Source organism: Lactuca virosa, chromosome 4 (assembly GCF_052849685.1).
Source record: "Lactuca virosa cultivar CGN04683 chromosome 4, Lactuca_virosa_CGN04683_v6, whole genome shotgun sequence".
Classification (NCBI taxonomy): Eukaryota; Viridiplantae; Streptophyta; class Magnoliopsida; order Asterales; family Asteraceae; genus Lactuca; species Lactuca virosa.
In genome coordinates this window covers 35,413,706-35,424,394 of record NC_136429.1, presented here as the reverse complement: position 1 = coordinate 35,424,394, position 10,689 = coordinate 35,413,706, and the positions used below count along the sequence as shown (strand labels likewise).

Sequence of the window (10,689 nt, the reverse complement as noted above, 5' to 3'; positions counted from 1 at the left end):
TTTGTTGGTATGCATTCCATGATTACCGTTGAGCATTGTTCATTAAGCTCAACCCTGGATGTATTCTTTAATTTTTGGCGAGTGTCAAAAAGATGTTGAAGGAATTTTGCATATTCGGGCATTTTTGCTAACGATTCAATAAATGGGGTATTAATCGGAATACCCTTGACTTGCTTGATAAATCTTTTGTGCTCTTGCTCCAATAGATGTGCCCTCGCTTGATAAGGAAAAGATAACAGAGGCTGGTAAGGTTTAACAGAAGACAAACTTTACTGTTCACACTGAGCCCACGACGTGAGCTTCTGTTGCTCACGTCGTGAGAACTGGGCATCAACCCTATCTTTTCTTTGATCTTCATTCTTTTCCGTTGTGCATCAGGCTGCTTCAAAGCTTCATTAAGGATCATAATAAGCTTTGAATAAGGGTCTTCTTCAGTGGTTATGGCCATGACATGTGATTGTGGTTTTGGATCAGTATTCTTGGGTGGTAACCTTTCGGTAACAAGTGTATTCAATTGCCTGAGTTGAGTCTCAATATTTTTTATGGAAGCTTGTTGATTTCTAATGGTTACATCACTAGCATCGATTTGTTTTTCATAGTCTTCCGTAAACCTATTAAGCATTGACTCAAAGTTCATCTTCTTCTCGGGTGGTGGTTGTTCTTTTTGGTAGTAGCTGCGTCCGGTTTGCCGATATTTTTTTTTGCTTCATGTCCTCTTCATATGGCAACCATTATTTCTTTGGCTTTCTCCAATCTTCATTATATTTGTCACCACTTGAATAACACACTTGTGCTTTCCTATTTCCGTGTTCATCCAAATCACAATCTTTGGTTAAGTGTGGCACATTTCAATTATCATAGCCAACTCATATGGCATGTATAGATTGATTAATTTTCGTCATTAGTCGGTCCATATTCTCTAACTTAGCCTTAACATCTGCCAAATCTCCTCCCTTGCCACTTCGCTTTCCTCTAGTCACATCCTCTCGTAGATTGTGGTATTCTCTCGAGTGCTTTGCAAATTCTTCAATCAACTATTTAATGGTGGCTAAATTTTTCTTTGTCATTGGGCCTTGCGAATCAAGGACTTGACTTGCTGTAACATTCACCCCATCATAGAAAATAGATACTTCTTGTTTCACATTCAAGTCATGTTGAGGACAATTTCTCAAAAGGCCTTTATATCTCTCCCAAGCTTCGTATAAGCATTCTCCATCATCTTGTTGAAAATTAGAAATCTTTTTCTTGAGTTTAGATATATTTGAGGGAGGACTAAATTGCCCGATAAACGCTTCACGAAGGTTCTGCAAACTTCTTATCGTTCCAGGTGCTAAAGACTTCAACCATACTTTTGCTTCTCCTGTAAGTGTTATTGGAAGCATCCTTAGTAAAACTGCATATCTTGTGACATTTAGAACATTGAAATAATTTAATGATCATAAACAACTAGGTAACAAGTTCATGCAATTCAAATGGTCATTAAACTACACTTAACTTGAATCAAAGCAACAAAGATGTAATCTTTAACATGTTAGGTAATGATAATCAAACACATGCATTAACTAACTTCATAAAATCCAAATATAAGAAACTAACACATATTATTAGGGTTCATCTACACTAAACGAAATCCTACTAATTAACTACTCATATCAGAAAATAAGAACATAAATACATAAGAATTTGACATAATTAAATCAATAGAAACCAAATGTGATGTGTAATCTTCAAAGTCTTGATCTTCAATCTTCTTCTCTTCCAAAGGGTTGTTTTTTGGCTCTTCTCCGGCTTCTAAATTCGACTATATCTCCATAATATCAACTCCAACCCTCTTTAAGTCGAATGTCTCAAGGAGTATTTATAGTTTTGTAAAAACATATCTCACATCATGAGATCAGTACAATTCGTGTCTGACAAAGGAAACTGCATTCCACGTAATTATCTTCTGGAAGAATCCTCCTCATGACGTGATATTATAATGCTCACGTGGTGAGCTCCATTATTATACATATCATCGAGATTTTTCCTCTTGCCACGTGACGGTACTCTGAAGCCACGTGATATTATAATGCTCACGTGGTGAGCTCCATTATTGTACATATCATCGAGATTTTTCCTCTTGCCACGTGACGGTACTCTGAAGCCACGCCGTTGGACTTACATTTTCATGGTTTTTCTTCCTTTTAAGCTCTGTAATGCTCCCAATTTCAGCTCCAGTCCTTCTATGTTCCAGCTGTTGTCGGTTTTAGTCCTTTTCCTTCAAGAATGTCCTATTTGGCTGCAAAATATAATTAAACTCAATAAGTACCAAATATCTATGCAATTAACTAAATATTAGCTTAAAATGTATTACAATAATGCCGAAATATATGTATAAATATAGAAATGTCATGGATAGATTACTCGAATGAACACACAATCCATACTCCCATATAGTATGATTCATTAAAAAATACAGATTGCGAGTCTGCTAGTGTTCCACTGGACTGTCTAGAAGAGTCCATGGTCGTCATCAATACTCTACTAGATGATTGCTCTCAATTGGGCATGGTCTCTCACCATTATATTATCTATGGTATGGTCTCTCGCCACTATTTTATCTCTGGCATGGTCTCTCACCATTATCTCCTCTCTTCCTCTCTTCCTCTCTACCTTTTTTTACCCGATACAATATAAGTATAATAAAAATACATATCTATGTGTAAGCTGAAAGTAACTATGCACTTACATGACTTAGTAGAATGACTGGTGATTCTGGCAGAGCTTCACCTAACACCTTTAAATTTTCCTTTGACGCGACCTAGGTATGATTTATACGAAGTCTTATTCTAATATTCCTGGTGACTAATGACAGTCTAGATTTCTCACTAACCGCAATGTCTGCATCAAGATCTATCAACTAAGGAATAACCAGGTAGGATCATATCAGAGGTAGGGTCTGTTTGGTATACAAAGTTTACTATTTGGAAATCCTACTTTAAACACCTCACTAAATCCAGCCAAGACATTATCCCCGTACGTAGATCAATCAGTATAATGACTTGGAATCACAAATAAATCTTATTTATAGGTTCATAATAACGACTTATGAAAATAAATATAAGTTGCACTGAAAGAAAAAGAGTGTAGCTTAACTTATGCGGGCAGAGCACTAAAACTGAAAGCTTTTATTTGCCGGACAACTAGACCCCTCAGAACATGCTAAATATCCTAAGGAACCTCCAAAATCGGACTTCAGCAAGAAATTTACTCCAGAGAGAAATGGGAGTGAAATTGGTGTGAAATGATGGCAAAATCAGAGGGGTATATATATACTACTAGGGGGAGCGTGCATCGCATGACCATAGGGCGCGTCGTGTCCTTGAGTCTTGCTGGCTCCTGTGCTTGTTTGCCACGTGTCACGATCATATTCAGCCACACATCTCCCTTCTATAACGTGCCACGTGTCACAATCTTGTGAAGCTACGTCGATGTGTCTCTTGGAGGAGTGACCGGCCGACCTTGCTACATAGCACACTCCAGTGCTGCTATGTCACCAGCACATGCAGTATTTTTACAGATCTTCGTTTGGCCATAACTTTCACATACGAGCACCATTTTTGACGTTCTTTATATCCCCATAATCCTCTCAGTGAGCTCTACAACTTTCATTAAGGTCTCAACATCTAAATTTTGATCTAAAAAAATTCATTTTAGACCGGTTGAGACTGTTAAAGTCTGTGTGAAATTCGTAACTCCTTCATACGAACTCCGTTCTCGACTGTCTTTTTATCGGTGAGTTTATACTTATGAGATATTCAAATCTCATTTAGATTGTTTCGGTTAACAGTCAACCAATTAAAATGTCGATTTCTGTACTTGCATTGGTGCGTTGAACTTCAAAAAATCATAACTTCCTCTCACGAAGTCAGATTTGGACGCTCTCTATATGCACACTCACAATTTTATGACTACTATCATTTTTATTAGATTACTTAGTCTAAAAAGTAATTTATAAAAATTTCACTTTTTACGATATGCAGAGGCGTGCCGGTTTAGTCGCGAAACTTAGAAGAAACATAACTTCTTTATACTAAGTCGGATTTCAGTGTTCTTGATATGTATAGAATCCTTGTCACATATACTATAATGTTGGTTAATATTATTTATCTTAAATAATCTTCTATTAAAAAGTCTTTTTTAACGCTTAGTATATCTTAATTGACTAGCCCGAATTTGCGGGTGTTACATCATGAATGAAACATATGTTATAAAGAGTCTAATGGCTTCGAGATGGGAGACAGGGGAAAAAGTTTCATCATAGTCCCGTCCCTCCATTTGAGTGAATCCCCGAGCAAAAAGTCTATCCTTATTTCTTGTAACGATGTCATCTTCATCCAACTTGTTACGAAATACTCAGCGAGTGCCAACAACAGTTTTTCCTTGAGGACGAGTCACAAGAGTTCATACATTATGCCTTTTAAATTCAAGAAATTCATATTGCATTTCTCTAATCCAATCAGCATCATTTAAATCTTCATTAACCTTCTTGGGTTCCATAAGAGTGACAAAGTTAACAAACATGCAAAAATTAGAAGTTGCTAGACGTCGAGTCCGAACACCAACATAAGGATCTCCAATGACTTGAGAGAGAAGTTGACGATGAACACCATGAATATTGGATTGATTAGAATAAGGGGTCTTATTATCAATGACAACTTCAGTATCAGGATAAGAAGAATCATCATCAATAAGAACTCAAAAATTAGGATAAGGAGTGAAAGCATAATCTAAATTAGGATTTGATGAGACGAACGGAACAACAACAATAGGAGCTTCAGAATCATGGGATCCAAGGGATGAGGAAGAGATAATCTCATCCAAAATTAACTAAGAATGATCAATACAATCTTTATAGAAAGATTCTTTATCGAACTTAACATGGATGGATTCTTGAACAATTTGTTTTATCAAATTGAACACCCTGAAGGCCTTATAGATAAATGAGTACCCCAAGAATATTCCTTCGTCTTCTTTGGATTGAAACTTAGAGAGATGATCTTTCTGACTCAAAATAAAACAAACACAACCAAAAACGTGAAAATAAGAAATGTCAGGCTTTTTACCTTTAATCAACTCATATGAAGTTGTTGAACATCAGCGCTACCGGTTGATCTAAAACCAATTGGTGTTAAAAAGGGCGCAACCTTACCCATATAGTGCATTCATCCCACCAGGACCAGGCATTCGATTGCAGCACTCCAGACCATCATGCGAGGACTTGGTCGATGCCATTTCTGACCCCCAAAAATCCTCCCTCCCCCCTCAAAAATTGCTCCCTGAGAGAATCGAACCCTTTCCACTGGCTCTGATACCACTAGTTGAGCATCAGCGCTACCTGTTGATCTAAAACCAATTGGTGTTGGAAAGGGCGCAACCTTACCCATATAGCGCATTCATCCCTCCAGGACCAGACATTCTATTACGACACTCCAGGCCATCGTGTGAGGGCTTGGTCGATGCCATTTCTGACCCCAACAGAAGTCCTGCCAGGACACTTTGCAATTATAGATCAATTCTATGTATAACAAGCTATGTAAAAGCTTTAGCCCAAAATGAGAGAGGAAGATCAGCATCAACAACCATAGTTCTTCCTGCTTCAATAAGAGTCTTGTTTCGGCGTTCAGCGACTCTATTTTGCTTAGGAGTTCTAACAATAGAGAAATTTTGAGCAATTCCTTTTTCTTCACGTAAGCTTTCAAGAGTGATATTTCGAAACTCAGTGTCATGATCTCCCTTGAGTTGCTTGACTTTTCGATCATATAATACTTCACTCTTTTAGATCAGGAAGATGATCTCATTAACTACATCACTTTTGTTGGGTAAAAACATTACCCATGTGAACCTTGAAAATTCATCTACAATTACCAATGAAAATCTTTTACCATCATAAGACTCAAAAGGAACAGGAACAAATAAATCCATATACAGAAGATGAAATGGATCAGTGATGGATGAACACAACTTTGGTTTAAATAAAGACTTGGTTTGTTTCGCTTTTTCACATGCAGCAAAAACTTTGTCTTTAACGAATTTCATCTAAGGAAATCCTCTCAAAAGCCGATCATTAAAAATCTTAGATATAGATTTAAAGTAAAGGTGAGAAAGTTTCTTTCGCCACAACCAATTCAGATGAGATTGGGAACGAGAGAAGAAACAAACCTAAGAGAGTTATAAACGGAGAACAAGTCTAGGATGTAGATGTCACTACGAAGATTCTTTGATAGAACAGTAACATTTTTTGAGTCAATGACCATTCCTTCCGTCTTGATGAAGTGAACTCCATAATCAACATCACACAACTGACTGATAGAGATGAGATTGTGCTTTAAACCCTTCACATAAAACACATTTGAGAACTGAAAAGATTTGCACTTGATTATATTAAAACCTTTTGTTTTTCTTTTGCCATTGTCTCCATAGGTGACTACAGGGCCATCCTTCTTCACATAATTCTCCAGGAGTGATTTGAATCTTGTCATATATTGAGAGAATCCACTGTCTAAATACCAAATATTCTCTTGACCCTGCACCACTTATAAATAATTAGAGCACTTTATTGACCCATTTTGCAATGGGTTTAACGATGGAAGACTTAGCAGAGCTAAAGATTTTTACAACATTCAACAAGAAGACAATTTAAGGAATTTTCTTTCTTTAACCATTTTTTGTTTCGAATCAAACTATTGTTATCCCTTTTTGTGTTTTCCTCAAATGTATAGTTTTCTACTTTATAATATGGATCACCACATCAATAGCACTTTCTTATTCCATAACATCTTTTCTTTCGAAAGAAGGGTTTTGTTTTTCAAAAAACTTGGGTTTCAATGGAGTAGAATCATTTTTATTTAATTTAAAACTCTGTCATCGGTTCTAGTAACAGAAAAGTTATTAGTGCTACAAGATGTAGTTCTGGTGGAATGTGATGGGTTTTGATATGAAAAATAGATAGTTTTTCACAAAAACCGGCAACGGAAGCTTTATAATTTTCTATTAAATTTCAAGTGTATAACAAAACCGAACCATCAAGGATCCTTTTAAAGATGTTACAATGATATAAAAAAACCATAAGGTGTTTAAGTATAACAACCTTTGTAGCCTTTGGAACCTCTTGGATTTAGGGTGTTGGCAAGAGCAAGTAGCTTGAACTTCTCTATAATTAATCCACCACGACGACTAAGGTACCAAAAATTGCTAGATTCCGTCTTGTACGATTTTTTCTGTAAGCCTTTAAGTGCTTAAACAATTAAGCACTAAAAGGAAGACAAAAAAGCACCAAAAACCAAGTGTAATCTTCAAAAGGGAGAGAAGCTTCAAGCTTCTACAACTTACGGTTTTGGAGAGAAATGGGAAGAAGTTAGAGACCAGAAAAACTAACTTTTTCATGCATAAGAGCCTCTTTATATATCCCATGCAAGTTAACGCATTTTGAATATAATACTCTAAAGTATTAGCTACTAAGAGAGGCATGGGAGACAAGAGGATGAAGGTTGACAAGCAACCTCCATCCCTTTAGTAACTTTTGGCCATAAGGGCCTGAAGAGGAAAAAATTTGCTTACTAGTCTTTTAAATATGGTAGAGTAAGTCATTTATTTAATCATAGTTAACCAAAGTGTCCAAAACTTTGTACATGACTTAGTATATGATACCATATCATATACTGACTAGTTTTCTACTTCTTATAATATTGTTTTCATAAAACAATAATTTTTCTTTAATTAAATACAAGAGTTGAATTTATTTATTAATAACCATTTTCTCAACAAATATTCAATAAGTACCAACTTGATTAAGGTCTGACCCTATAGGATCATGTGTCATTAAGTAATATCACTCAATAATGATTCTTGAGCATATAGATCCAACAATCTCCCACTTGCACAAGAGTCATTAAAGACTGACATAGACAGTAGGTGACATCTAGCAACAGGCTACTGCCCCTAACAACACATGAAGGGGTTCCATCAATCAACATTCAATTACAGGAGCTCAGTAGCTACAATTGAAGTATAATGTAACTGTATCAATATTCTTTTTGTTTCAGACATCTTGTTGGATATGAGATATGGAATGAAATCATTCTCATTTGACATCTAACTTTAAGTAAGCCGCCTTAGATGTCTAACTCTCAACACATAAGAGGAACAAATCCCATCTTGACTACATACACACTCTCATATAGTTCATGCTATACCCAATAAAAGCTTTTATGACTGCATAGTTATGAACAATGTTTAACCATGTCAAAGTATAACAATCTCCAAACTTGAGTTCTCCAATATGTATCTTAGGTCGAAAGATAGATAGATATTTACATGTGTTCAAGATTCAATTATGATCACAATCCATGAAGTGATTGTTGACATGGGTCATATCCAATAGTTGTTCTCGAAGAAGTGGATTAAATACTTTCATTAGACTAAGGATGTAATGGGTTGCCCTTATCTAAAATGTATGGAGTTATGGAGCTTATGTTAGACAATGAGTTTAACCACTCTAGCATCTACTAATTTCATTTATGTATACTATCCTAAATGATTGCTTAAGATGAAGTTTCCTCTAATCCCACTAATTGTCATTCCATAAGACAAGTGGTTAAAAAGTTCTTTTTCTAAGTGGGAGAAATTTGGAACTTTAAGAGCTAAAGATCTATAAACTAAATGCATCACAATTTGGAACTAGAAAGTTTTCAACTATTGTTGAATCTGCTCAATAGTTGATCATAAACTAATAAAACACATAGATATGCATTCATGTATGATTATCAAGTATGGGCTTGATTAGCCTTCCTCGATACATTATGAATATAAAGAGTAAGTGAGTTTTCAGAAGAGAAAACATACATGAATGAAAATATTTCCAAGATTTAAGCTAACATCTCAAAGTAAGAATCTTCTTTCTTATAAAGTAATTACATAGTGTGATTTGATTATAAATCAAGATGACTTTAGTGTTTTCTACAAAGCTAGTGGGAGCGCAATAACATTCCTAGTCTTGTATGTAGTCGACATACTAATACCTGGAATAAAGATCTATATAGATAGATCATGGAAATTTAAAGGATTAAGTAAAATTGCATTAATTTTCAAGGATATTAAGAGCTTAAGATAAAGGACTCTAAGAGAGTCATTTTGTCAAGTACCACATGACATGATTTTGAGAAAAACCCTAGTGCAAATGTTTTTGAACTAGATAACATGATTGTATTCCATATGTTGTTGCAATTGGAGTAATCATATATGTCATGATTATGCATGAAGGCCAAATAAATCGTATGCTTAGAGCATGTCGAATGATTCTAGTATAGTTTGAGAACAAGTCATTGTGTGACTTATAGGAACATTCTAAAGTACTTGCGAGAACTATAGGAATATTCCTATCTGCATAGTATTTGAAAGAAATCTATGTTTAAAGCTGTTACACATGTGCTAAACTTTCAAATAGATTGAGATGATTCTCAATCACAATCGGGCGTATCCTCATTATGAATGAAGAGAAAGTTATATGAATAGTGTTTCCATGTAGATTTTAATTACAGTTACAAATCAGAGTTAGAGTATGTTGTGGTTTGGAGAATCACATGCTAAGAAGCTTAATGTATGGGTCATTATGACTATGAGTAATCCTATTACGCAAGTATTGGTATCTAAGTCATATTTAAGCATCTAATACATTCTCAATATTTTTCCTTATATATGAGTTATATATATATATATATATATATATATATATATATATATATATATATATAACTAAAAATGTTTGTATTCGCAAAGCTTATACAAATAAGGTTTGACAAATCTACTTGACAAAGCTCCTTCATTAGCTAAAGCATGAAAGTCAAGCTGGTGCTATAGGGCCTTGTTGATATAAGTAGATGTATTTGATTGAAATTTAGTATTTGGATATTGGAACGGTACAAGCAACATATATTGTAATGAATTGATATGTTGGATATGATTCTTTCATTGAATAATTTTTGTGTTCTATATTAGCATGTTTAAATCCTTGAATAACTAGGTTATTCTAAATGTCCATAGTTGTTCATAGTTGCGTGAGCATCTATGAGGTAAGACGAATATGAGTGGATTGGTGGATTCTCATGGAGATGAGATTAGCAAGAGCTGCTACCAACTTCATAGGTACTTGTTTAGGAGAATAAGTATTGGACTTGACCCGCATCAAAATCACTTTATGGATCGTAGTCAAGAGTGATGTTTTGATCAAGGTTGTATTTTTATATTCTTAGACCTGAGATACATATTTGGGACTTGAAGTGTAGGAATTGTTGTGCTTTAACATGGTTTAACGTTGTTCCGTTAAAGGCAGTCATAAGGGTCATCGTTGGGTATGACATGAACTACATTGATGGGCATATGTAGTCGAGATGGGATTTGTCCCTCTTATTCATTAAGAGTTAGACATATAAGGCCTTACTAAAAGTTGAACACTAAATGAGATTGATGGCGATCCATATCTCATGTTCGACATGACGTCTGAGACAAATGAATAATTGATATCACACCTTTAGTAACAATTGTAGCTTAGAGCTCCTGGAATTGGTTGTTGATGAGATGACACCCTTCATATGTTGTTAGGGGTAGTAGCCCGTTGCTAGACGTCAGCTACTGTAGTACTGTCTATGTCAG

General features: G+C 35.3%; 1 non-coding gene across 1 annotated transcript; it reads left to right on the top strand.

Annotated features, from left to right (window-relative positions):
* Positions 1 to 1,146: 1,146 nt before the first annotated feature.
* LOC145110061 (small nucleolar RNA R71) lies at positions 1,147 to 1,253 on the top strand. The gene has a single exon (XR_013709444.1). It is a non-coding gene; the product is annotated as a small nucleolar RNA R71 (small nucleolar RNA).
* The last annotated feature ends 9,436 nt before the right edge of the window (positions 1,254 to 10,689 follow it).